General features: G+C 51.7%; 1 protein-coding gene across 7 annotated transcripts in view; it reads right to left on the bottom strand.

Annotated features, from left to right (window-relative positions):
* otud7b (OTU deubiquitinase 7B) overlaps positions 1-12596 on the bottom strand; it is a 32131-nt gene extending 19535 nt beyond the window's left edge. For 3 of the 7 annotated variants that reach the window (XM_063041799.1, XM_063041795.1, XM_063041800.1), the window contains exons 1-2: positions 12421-12596; positions 11654-11857 (exon numbers count right to left, since the gene is read on the bottom strand). The gene's annotated coding sequence lies outside the window, so the exon portion shown is untranslated. Of the gene's footprint in view, positions 1-2892; positions 2960-11653; positions 11858-12420 lie in introns of all 7 variants that reach the window. The other 4 variants (XM_063041796.1, XM_063041794.1, XM_063041801.1 and 1 more) reach the window with 2 other exon arrangements.
* Between the last annotated feature and the right edge of the window lie 245 nt (positions 12597-12841).

Below are 12841 nucleotides of genomic sequence, written 5' to 3'. Positions count from 1 at the left end.
CTTCCTGTGCCCACTCACCCCTCCCTCAACTGCTGTAGAGCCGTTGTTCAGCACACAGAAGCCCTTCAGCCCATCACATCCATGCCTGCCTCTTTGCCCACCATTGCGCCCAGCCCTAACCCAACCTCAGCAAGAGCACTACGCACCACCTCTTTCATCCTCGACTGCACCTTTATATTTGCCTTGTTTCTGACCATAGACCGAAAGGCACAGGAGAAGAATCAGGCCATTTGGCCCATCGAGACTGCACCACCATTCCACTGCGGCTGATTATTCCTTTCTAGCCCATTCTCCTGACCCACTCACTTCTCAGGAAACTAAACAAAACACAACAGTACAGTGCAGAACAGGCCCTTCAGCCCACAATGTGGTGCTGGCCTTTTAATCTACTCTAATGGAAACATTTAAGATTATTAGGGGATTGGACGCGCTAGAGGCAGGAAACATGTTCCCGATGTTGGGGGAGTCCAGAACTAGAGGCCACAGTTTAAGAATAAGAGGTAGACAATTTAGAACGGAGTTGAGGTAAAACTTTTTCACACAGAGGGTTGTGGTTCTGTGGAATGCTCTGCCTCAGAAGGGAGTGGAGGCCAATTCTCCGGATTCTTTCAAAAAAGAGTTAGATAGAGCTGTTAAAGATAGCGGACGGAAGGGATATGGGGAGAAGGCAGGAAAGGGGTACTGATTGTGGATGATCAGCCATGATCACAGTGAATGGTGGTGCTGGCTCGAAGGGCTGAATGGCCTACTCCTGCACCTATTGTCTATGATCAATCTAACCCTTGCCTCCCACAAAACCCTCTATTTTTCAATCATCTGTCTCTTAAATGTCCCTAAAAGTATCTGTATCTCCCGCGACGCCTAGCAGAGTGTTCAACATACCTGCCACTCTCTGTGTAAAAACAAACTATCTTTGGAGGAACGTATGGCAGGAGGGATGTGAGGGAGGCCAATCACCCGAACCTTATGACCCCTTGTATGAGCCATTTCTGTCCAGGGAACAAGTCCCTGGCTGTCAACTCAAGTTATGCCCCTTATCATCTTGTACACCTCTATCAAGTCACCTTTCTCATCGTCCTTCACCCCAAAGAGAAAATCCCTAGCTCGCTCAACCTGTCCTCAGAGGACATGCTCTCTAATGCAGGCAGCATCACCAGAGAGGGGACTGACCGCTCGGGGCGAGGCGGGAGAGCCAGGGCTGACTGAACCCGTGGCACAGCGGCTAATGTAGCACTTTACAGCGCCGGTGATCAAGGTACCTGACTGTAAGGAGTTTGCACGTTCTCCCCATGAACAGTGTGGGTTTCCTCCCACGTTCCGGGGTTAGTGAGTGCTGGCAATGCTGTACTGGTGCCAGAAGCACGGCGACACTTGCCAGACCCCACCCCAAGCAGACACAAGAAACGATTTCACTGTGTTTCGCGCTAATGGTTAAATCCTCGGTTACCAGCCTGGCTTCAGCAGAGACAGACAGGAGAGGCACCGCCGGGGACAGTTCTCAGTGCCCAGCGTCAGGAATATGGCTCGGATCACTGCAGGAATGTCAAGAACGCTGGCAGGAATGTAGAGAGGAGGGGTTGACAGAGCACTGCCTCTTGTTTATGTGCTTTGGCAGAGGACTGGGGCAGGGTGGTAGGGGGAGGGGGGAAAGAACAGGCCCTTCAGCCCACAGCGTCCATGCTACCCATTGACATTAAAGGTTAGATTTGTCACACATACATCAGAACAGTGAAATGCAGTGACCAACACAGTCCAAGGACCTGCTTGGAGGCAGCCCGCAACTCTGACTACTAACAGAACATGCACATAACTTCCCAACCCTAACCCCCACGTCTTTGGAAAGTGGGTGGAAACTGAAGCACCCAGAGGAATCCCGCGTGGTCACAGGGGGAACATACAAGCTTGTTACAGACAGCAGCAGGAATTGCACCCCGATCACTGGCTCTGTACATTCAAATCGACTCCCACACCAGGTTCGACCCCTCACCCACACACCAGGGAACAATTACCCACCGAGAACACGCAGACTACGGCGAATGCTGGGATCAAACCCGGGTCCCTGGCATTCTGAGGCAGTGGCTTTAATCTGCCACTGAGCTGCCTCTGAACTTCAGTAGGTCTGTTCAGTGCACAGAGACATCCAACCACCTCCATGTCATCAAACACCGCCACCACCATATGGGTCAGGTGGAAGAAAAAACCCTTTGCCCCTCCCTCCAAAGAGGACTAGGTCACAACTCTGACCTGGCCACTGGCTGAGAGCTGACAGTGGGAGTCTACACACCACCCCTGCCAGCAGCATCTAAACACAGAGAGCATTTACAGAGACCGTGAGTCAGAGGCAGCCTGGCTGAGGCGTGACACAGGCGGCCGACACATACCACAGCCAGCAAAAGCTGATGAAGCCTGAGATAGGCAGGGAGGGGTGACCTCAAACATCAACAGGGGAGCAGCACGAGAGGAAATCAAGCTGTTAAATTGTCAGTATTAGTTGTAGGAACATTAAAAATGTGTTCTATGCACAGCAGACAGGTAAAGGCGAGGTTAGAGTAGGGCAGAAGGAGCACCAGACGCTCCCACTTGTGTCATCACCACTCCCTGAAAGCAAATTTGACTTAAGCAAACATTCTCAAAGCAAGACGAGTCAGTGACACCGAGCTCCTGGGAGAGGTGACAGGCCTCTCTGCCCAGCAGCAGCCCCATACTGGCACCCATTGCTCGGGCTTCAGGCGGGCCTAAGGGGCAGCTTGAAGAATTAGAGACCCCAAACGTGGAAAAGATTGCAGAACCAGTTCTGTAGCCCAGTGTCATATAGTGACGGATCCTTCCGTATCGTTACTGCACCCAGTATTATACAAAGACCAGAGTAAAACTTATTATCAGAATACATACATCTCACCACATACGACCCCGAGATTCTTTTTCTGCAGGCATACTTAGCAAATCTATAGAACAGCAACTGTAAACAAATTATGCAAATGCAAATAATAATCAATAACAGATCTGCCCGAACCAGTATTGTACCCCAGACTTCAACAATGACAGACCCATCCCCACCGGTACCGTACCCCGGTGTTGTACAGTGACAGACACATCCCCACCGGTACCGTACCCCGGTGTTGTACAGTGACAGACCCATCCCCATCGGTACCGTACCCCGGTGTTATACAGTGACAGACACATCCCCACCGGTACCGTACCCCGGTGTTGTACAGTGACAGACCCATCCCCATCGGTACCGTACCCCGGTGTTATACAGTGACAGACCCGTCCCCACCGGTACCGTACCCCGGTGTTATACAGTGACAGACACATCCCCACCGGTACCGTACCCTAGTGTTATACAGTGACAGACCCATCCCCACCGGTACCATACCCCGGTGTTATACAGTGACAGACCCATCCCCACCGGTACCGTACCCCAGTGTTATACAGTGACAGACCCATCCCCACCGGTACCGTACCCCGGTGTTATACAGTGACAGACCCATCCCCACCGGTACCGTACCCCGGTGTTGTACAGTGACAGACCCATCCCCACCGGTACCGTACCCCGGTGTTGTACAGTGACAGACCCATCCCCACCGGTACCGTACCCCGGTGTTATACAGTGACAGACCCATCCCCACCGGTACCGTACCCCGGTGTTATACCGTGACAGACCCGTCCCCACCGGTACCGTACCCCAGTGTTACACAGTGACAGACACATCCCCACCGGTACCGTACCCCGGTGTTATACAGTGACAGACCCGTCCCCACCAGTACCGTACCCCAGTGTTATACAGTGACAGACCCGTCCCCACCAGTACCGTACCCCAGTGTTATACAGTGACAGACCCATGCACACCAGTACTGTACCCCTGTGTTATACAGTGACAGACCCGTCCCCACCGGTACTGTACATCAGTGTTATACAGTGACAGACCTGTCCCCACCGGTACTGTATCTCAGTGTTATAGTGACAGACCCGTCCCCACCGGTACCGTACCCTAGTGTTATACAGTGACAGACCCGTCCCCACCGGTACCGTACCCCAGTGTTATACAGTGACAGACCCACCCCCACTCGTACTGTACCCGTGTTATACAGTGACAGACCCGTCCCCACCAGTACCGTACCCCAGTGTTATACAGTGACAGACCCGTCCCCACCAGTACCGTACCCCAGTGTTATACAGTGACAGACCCGTCCCCACCAGTACTGTACCCCAGTATTATACAGTGACAGACCCGTCCCCACCAGTACCATACCCCAGTGTTATACAGTGACAGACACATCCCCACCGGTACCGTACCCCAGTGTTATACAGTGACAGACCCGTCCCCACCGGTACCGTACCCCAGTGTTATACAGTGACAGACACATCCCCACCGGTACCGTACCCCAGTGTTATACAGTGACAGACCCATCCACACCAGTACTGTACCCCTGTGTTATACAGTGACAGACCCGTCCCCACCAGTACTGTACCCCAGTGTTATAGTGACAGACCCGTCCCCACCAGTACCGTACCCCTGTGTTATACAGTGACAGACCTGTCCCCACCGGTACTGTATCTCAGTGTTATAGTGACAGACCCGTCCCCACCGGTACCGTACCCCAGTGTTATACAGTGACAGACCCACCCCCACTCGTACTGTACCCCAGTGTTATACAGTGACAGACCCATCCCCACTGGTACTGTACCCTGGTGTTATAAAATGACAGACCCACCCCCAATGGTACTGTACCCCAGTGTTATACAGTGACAGACCCACCCCCACTGGTACTGTACCCTGGTGTTATACAGTGACAGACCTGTCCCCACCGGTACTGTACCCCAGTGTTATACAGTGACAAATACCCCAGGGTTGTGCAATTGCTCTCCTCATGAACCACATCCTGCTGGGACTCCCAGTTGTGATCAGAGGCCTATTCTGAAGCCTGTATCCATACCCTTGTCTGTCAGGAGACACTTTATTAACTCTGTGACTCATTCATGGCTGGCAGAAAGTAAAAATAACTTTACACCAACTTCCAGCCATTTTAACTCAGAAATAGGACAAATATTTAAACTTTTTCCTCAGAGTTCCTTCCCTCTGGCTGACTGCATACACTAGGAGGAGGAATTATCACCTTTCCATACAAGTCAGCCATCAAGGTACACGTTGGGTGGCACTTTTTTCCTGCAAGGATAATTTTGTAAGTGGTTTTAGCCAGGCAAAGGTGGACCCATCGCCACACTGAAGAGAACCGGGGGCAATGAGGAGCTCTAGCTTCCTCCCATTTTCCAAAGACGCACAGGTTAGGAAGTCGTGGACGTGCTATGTTGGTGCTGGAATCACAGTGGCACTTGCAGGCTGCCTGTCACAATCCTCGGACTATGCTGGCTGTTGAAGAAAATGACGCAGTTCACTGCATGTTTCAATGCGTGTGAGCTTCTCAAAGCCCAACTCTACGTCCCCATTGTGAGAGGTAGAAATGGGCAAGACGGGCGAGTGGGGCTCTGGTGAAGACGAAGAGGCCAATCTCCCGTACAATGGATGCAATGGGTCACAGAAACATTGATGAACTCCAGCCAAACCATCAATTTCACAGGACGATGGAGAGCTAAGGGCCCAATTATGAGTATCTTTAAATCTAATGACCTTCTCAACTGACTCACAGAAAGGCATAAGAGCAGAATTAGGTCTTTTGGCCCATCGAGTCTGCTCTGCCTTCCCATCATGGCTGATTAATTATCCCTCTCAACCCCATTCTCCTGCCTTCTCCACCTAACCTTTGACATGCTTACTAATCAAGAAGCTGTCAACCTCTGCTTCAAATATGCCCAAGAACCTGGCCTTCACAGCCGTCCATTGCAATGGATTCCACAGATTCACCAGCCCCTGGCTACAGAAATTCCCCAACTGTTCTAAAGGGACGTCCCTGATCCTACATCATTCTTCTGAACTGTGGGGCAACTTACAGCATGGCAGCTGTCAGTCAAGCAACATCACTATGGAGTTAGAGACCCGACAACAGGTTTACACACAGTGGCAAAATCCATTTTAAAAAAACTCTCCAGACATTGTTCAGTGCCTTCAAGATGGAGAGGCAGTCAACCTCAATCAACAGATTCACAGACAAACTTTAACAAGTTTCTGTAGGTGCACAGTGGAGAGCATCCTGACTGGTTGCATCAAGGCCTGGTATGGAAACACCAATGGTCGGGAATGAAAAAGTCTACAGAGGTGGAGACGGCCTAGTCCATTACAGCAAAAGCTCTCCGCAACATAATCAGGCCGTTCAGCCTATGGGATCTGCTCTACCATTCAATCACGGCTGATTTATTATCCCTCTCAACTCCATTCTCTTGCCTTTTCCACATTACTATTGATGCCCTTACTAACAAAGAACCTATCATTAGCAAAAACAGGTGATCAACCTTCCTTTTAAATATTTATAGCAAGTATTCACCACCCTAAAAGTTTTCATGTTTTATTGCTTTAAAACATTGAATCACAGTGGAATTTAATTTGGCTTTTTTGACACTGATCAACAGGAAAAAAATTCTTTTGTATCATGACGAAGGGTCAAATCCCTTACTCACTCTTCCTTCAGTTAGTCCTGACAAAGGGTCTCGGCCTGAAACGTCGACTGCACCTCTTCCTCCTGGCCTGCTGCGTTCACCAGCAACTTTGATGTGTGTTGCTTGAATTTCCAGCATCTGCAGAATTCCTGTTGTTTGAAGTTAATATCCTGGAGTGGCCAAGTCAGAGTCCAGACCTCATTCCAATTGAGAATTTGTGGCTGTTCACTCATGATCCCTAAGTAATCTGACAGAGCTTGAGCAGTTTCGTAAATAAGAATGGGGAAAAACTGCAGTGTCCAGATGTGCAAAGCTGACAGAGATGGATCCACATGGACTCAAGGCTGTGTTTGCTGCCAAAGGAGACCTGAAGGGGGTGAATACTTATGCCATCAAGTATCTGTAATTAATTTAGATCACTCAGTAGAGATCAGTTTTCACTTTGACACAAAAGTCTTTTCTGTTGATCAGCGTCAAAAAAAAAAGCCAAATTAAATCCACAGTGATTCAATTTGTAAAACAATAAAACTTCCGGGGGTGGGGGGGGGGTGAATACTTTTTATTGGCACTGTATACCCAATGAGCACGTTTACACAGAGTACTACCACAAGAGAGCAGTATCCATCATCGGGGACCCCCACCCTCCAGGCCATTCACTACTACCACTGGGCAGGCAGTTTAGAGAAGCCCGAGGTACCACAGCACCAGGTTCAGGAACAGTTATCACCCTACAACCATCAGGCTCCTGAACCAGCGTGGACAACTCCACTCACCACAACTCCGAACTGATTCCACGACCTACAGATTTACTTTTAAGGACTCTTTACAAGTCACGTTTTCGGGATATAGTTTTTATTTGCACAGTTCGTTTTCTTTTGCACATTGCTTGTTTGTCAGTCTGTCTTTTTATGTATAGTTTTTCCACAAATTCTGTTGCAGTTCTTCATTTTCCTGTAAATGCCTGAAAGATCGAGATTCAAAGTATATGATTACACTACCCTGAGATTTATGTACTTGCAGGTATTTATAAAAAACATAAAGAAATACAGTAAAATTTATGAAAAACTTGAAAGTGAGTCGATCAGTTGTAGAATCAGTTTGGTGTTGAGGTGAGTGAAGCCACAGGGTTCTGGGGTAGCAACTGTTCCTGTACCTGGTGGTGTCCAGCCTAATTCTCCTGTACCTCCTGCCCAACGGCAGCAGTGAGAAGTGAGCACGGCCTGGAATGTGGGGGTCCTTGATCTTGAAGCTGCTTTCTTGTGGCAGCACTCCTTAGTGATATGTTCAATGTGGGGAGGGCTTTGCCCGTGATAGACTGGTCTGCAACCACTACATCCTGCACACTTTTCCATTCCCGGCAATTGCTGTTTCCACACCAGGCCGAGGGGCAAACAATTAGGATACTAAATTTTGATAATAAACTTGCAACCAGACGGAGTGACCTCAACATGGGTCACAGAGACAGGCGCAGGGGTACCGGTCTGCAGAGAGCGGGAGTCAGAGACAGTGGCTCTGCTCGGATACATTTGCTGACAACTGCCAGCGCCGCCTTTCACCACACAGCCAGGGGATGGGATACGACACACACTGCAGCATCAAAGTCAGGCACAGGCATCGAGAGGAGACTGGCCGGCGCGATCCACCCCCTGCACCCGCCAACGTTCAGGACGATTCCAGGCAGGTGACGGAAAAGATCAGATCTTCGCTGCCTCACTGTTACTCCAGTCACCATACGTGACGAAACATGGCTGATCCTCACACTGTGCCTGGGTCACCGGCAGTACAGATACAGACAACCACTTATAGCCATAAACCCCTTCCACCAGTACTGTACCCAGGAGTTATAGTGACAGACCCATCACCACCGGTACTGTATCTCAGTGTTATACAGTGACAGACCCATCCCCACCGGTACTGTACCCCGGTGCTATACAGTGACAGACCCATCCCCACCGGTACTGTACCCTAGTGTTATACAGTGACAGACCCGTCCCCACCGGTACTGTACCCCAGTGTTATACAGTGACAGACACATCCCCACTGGTACTATACCCCAGTGTTATAGTGACAGACCCGTCCCCACCGGTACCGTACCCCAGTGTTATAGTGACAGACCCGTCCCCACCGGTACTGTACCCCAGTGTTATACAGTGACAGACCCATCACCACCAGTACTGTACCCCGGTGTTATACAGTGACAGACCCACCCCCACCGGTACTGTACCCCAGTGTTATACAGTGACAGACCCGTCCCCACCGGTACTGTACCCCAGTGTTATACAGTGACAGACACATCCCCACTGGTACTGTACCCCAGTGTTATAGTGACAGACCCGTCCCCACCGGTACCGTACCCCAGTGTTATAGTGACAGACCCGTCCCCACCGGTACTGTACCCCAGTGTTATACAGTGACAGACCCATCACCACGGGTACTGTATCTCAGTGTTATAGTGACAGACCCGTCCCCACCGGTACTGTACCCCAGTGTTATACAGTGACAGACCCATCCCCACCGGTACTGTACCCCGGTGTTATACAGTGACAGACCCGTCCCCGCCGGTACTGTACCCCAGTGTTATACAGTGACAGACCCATCCGCACCAGTACTGTACCCCAGTGTTATACAGTGACAGACCCATCACCACCGGTACTGTACCCCAGTGTTATACAGTGACAGACCCATCCCCACCAGTACTGTACCCCAGTGTTATACAGTGACAGACCCATCACCACCGGTACTGTACCCCAGTGTTACACAGTGACAGACCCATCCCCACCGGTACTGTACCCCAGTGTTATACAGTGACAGACACATCCCCACCAGTACTGTACCCCAGTGTTACACAGTGACAGACACATCCCCACCAGTACTGTACCCCAGTGTTATACAGTGACAGACACATCCCCACCAGTACTGTACCCCAGTGTTACACAGTGACAGACACATTCCCACCGGTACGGTACCCCAGTCTTATACAGTGACAGACCCGTCCCCACCAGTACTGTATCCCAGTGTTATACAGTGACAGACACATCCCCACCGGTACTGTACCCCAGTGTTATACAGTGACAGACCCATCCCCACCGGTACTGTACCCCAGTGTTATACAGTGACAGACCAATCCCCACCGGTACTGTACCCCAGTGTTATACAGTGACAGACCCATCACCACCGGTACTGTACCCCAGTGTTATACAGTGACAGACCCATCCCCACCAGTACTGTACCCGCGTTATACAGTGACAGACCCGTCCCCACCGGTACTGTACCCCAGTGTTATACAGTGACAGACCCATCCCCACTGGTACTGTACCCCAGTGTTATACAGTGACAGACCCATCCCCACCGGTACTGTACCCCAGTGTTATACAGTGACAGACCCATCCCCACCGGTACTGTACCCCAGTGTTATACAGTGACAGACCCATCACCACCGGTACTGTACCCCAGTGTTATACAGTGACAGACCCATCCCCACCGGTACTGTACCCCAGTGTTATACAGTGACAGACCCATCACCACGGGTACTGTACCCCAGTGTTATACAGTGACAGACCCGTCCCCACCAGTACTGTACCCCAGTGTTATACAGTGACAGACCCATCACCACGGGTACTGGATCTCAGTGTTATAGTGACAGACCCGTCCCCATCAGTACTGTAGCTCAGTGTTATACAGTGACAGACCCATCACCACCGGTACTGTACCCCAGTGTTATACAGTGACAGACCCGTCCCCACCAGTACTGTACCTCGGTGTTATACAGTGACAGACCCGTCCCCACCAGTACTCTTCTTCGGTGTTATACAGTGACAGACCCGTCCCCACCAGTACTGTATCTCAGTGTTATAGTGACAGACCCGTCCCCATCGGTACTGTACCCCAGTGTTATACAGTGACAGACCCGTCCCCACCAGTACTGTACCCCAGTGTTATACAGTGACAGACCCGTCCCCAACGGTACTGTACCCCAGTATTATACAGTGACAGACCCGTCCCCACTGGTACTGTACCCCAGTGTTATACAGTGACAGACCCGTCCCCACCGGTACTGTACCCCGGTGTTATACAGTGACAGACCCGTCCCCACCGGTACTGTACCCCCGTGTTATACAGTGACAGACCCGTCCCCACCGGTACTGTACCCCAGTGTTATACAGTGACAGACCCGTCCCCACCGGTACTGTACCCCGGTGTTATACAGTGACAGACCCGTCCCCACCGGTACTGTAGTTCAGTGTTATACAGCAACAGACCTGTCCCCACTGGTACTGTACCCCGGTGTTATACAGTGACAGACCCATCCCCACCGGTACTGAACCCCGGTGTTATACAGTGACAGACCCATCCCCACCGGTACTGTACCCCGGTGTTATACAGTGACAGACCCGTCCCCACCGGTATTGTAGTTCAGTGTTATACAGCAACAGACCTGTCCCCACTGGTACTGTACCCCGGTGTTATACAGTGACAGACCCGTCCCCACCAGTACTGTACCCCAGTGTTATACAGTGACAGACCCGTCCCCACCGGTACTGTACCCCAGTATTATACAGTGACAGACCCGTCCCCACTGGTACTGTACCCCAGTGTTATACAGTGACAGACCCGTCCCCACCGGTACTGTACCCCGGTGTTATACAGTGACAGACCCATCCCCACCGGTACTGTACCCCCGTGTTATACAGTGACAGACCCGTCCCCACCGGTACTGTAGTTCAGTGTTATACAGCAACAGACCTGTCCCCACTGGTACTGTACCCCGGTGTTATACAGTGACAGACCCGTCCCCACCGGTACTGAACCCCGGTGTTATACAGTGACAGACCCATCCCCACCGGTACTGTACCCCGGTGTTATACAGTGACAGACCCGTCCCCACCGGTACTGTAGTTCAGTGTTATACATCAACAGACCTGTCCCCACTGGTACTGTACCCCGGTGTTATACAGTGACAGACCCGTCCCCACCGGTACTGAACCCCGATGTTATACAGTGACAGACCCGTCCCCACCGGTACTGTACCCCAGTGTTATACAGTGGTGTAAACTAACAGATTATCACCCACAAGAAATGCAGTATGATAGCAAAAACCTACAGGCACTCTGAAAGAACAAGAAGATTTTTGATCGATGCCCATCTCCCTCTCTGCGATGCTGTCAGACCTGCAGTCTAATTTTCAGAATTTCCTGTTTTTCTACCAAGCAAGGCGTTGCACCTAGAGCTACGATGTTCTGCAGAGTAGGCGAAGTTTGAGAGTAGGCGAAGTTTGAAACCGGGCTCGTCAGGAGGGTGCACAGAGCTAAAGTGAACGAAAGCAAGAATGCGAGCCCACACCGAAGGTTGAGACCCAATTTATATAACAATACGGTGCTTGGAATTACCACACAATCCATTTGCTCTCTAAGCACAGCAATAGTGTGGGGGGAAATCAGCCCTTTAATAAAACTAAGTCCCGTCCTCCCATACACTAGACTTTAACAGGAGTTTGAACGCGAAGCCAACCTTGGTTGAATACCCGCTGACTGGTTTGCTTCCTGTGAAGGAATGAGGAGTGGGGACAGAGCTGGCGTAAGGAACCAGCTCAATAAGAGAAGTGGCGGCCGGGGAAAAGAGCCCGGTGCTCCGCCATCCTTGCCCTGGGTCCAGCCACAAGAAGAGCGCAGCCCCGGGGGACGGTTCCAAGAAGAGGGACTCAGTCCACCCCCTCCACCTCCAGTGCCAGAAGGGCACAGGGAAAAGCTACGGCACGGCCGAGCCTATACCCACCAGGGGCAGCGCGTCCACCTGAGCCCGAGGCTTTTTTTGGGGCCCAGCGGGTAGGAAGTCCGTCGCAGAGGCGGGCGGGTGGGCGCCGAGCCTTACCTTCCCTTCCCCCGTCAGCAGTCGCTCCAGAAGTGGCCACGCATCCCCGAGAGGCGGCGCCCGGCCAAGGAGAGGTGGGTGGGGAGGGGTGCAGCGAGGCCGTAAAACCGAGCCCCCGGGTCCCAGCCGCAACGCCAAGGCCTCTCACTCCTCCCAGTGCAACCGAACCTGCTGGACCGGAGGACCCAACCTGACTGACGGGCGCCGCCAACCAATGGTCGGCCAGGTTGCCCCTGGTTACGTTGGACACTGGAGGCCACCAAGCCGACCAATCACCGCGCTGGGTGGGAGGGCTCGGTCCCCAGTCAAGAGGGATTGGAAGGAACGTCAGGTGACATCATCGGCGGCGGAGCGGATGATGTAACCGCGACTGGTGGTCTTACGTCATCTGATGAACATCATAGGGAGCCAAGACGTGACG

This window comes from Mobula hypostoma, chromosome 2 (genome assembly GCF_963921235.1).
Source record: "Mobula hypostoma chromosome 2, sMobHyp1.1, whole genome shotgun sequence".
Lineage (NCBI taxonomy): Eukaryota > Metazoa > Chordata > Chondrichthyes > Myliobatiformes > Myliobatidae > Mobula > Mobula hypostoma.
Note: the sequence above shows the minus strand (reverse complement) of the source record. Positions and strands in the feature narration are given on the sequence as shown.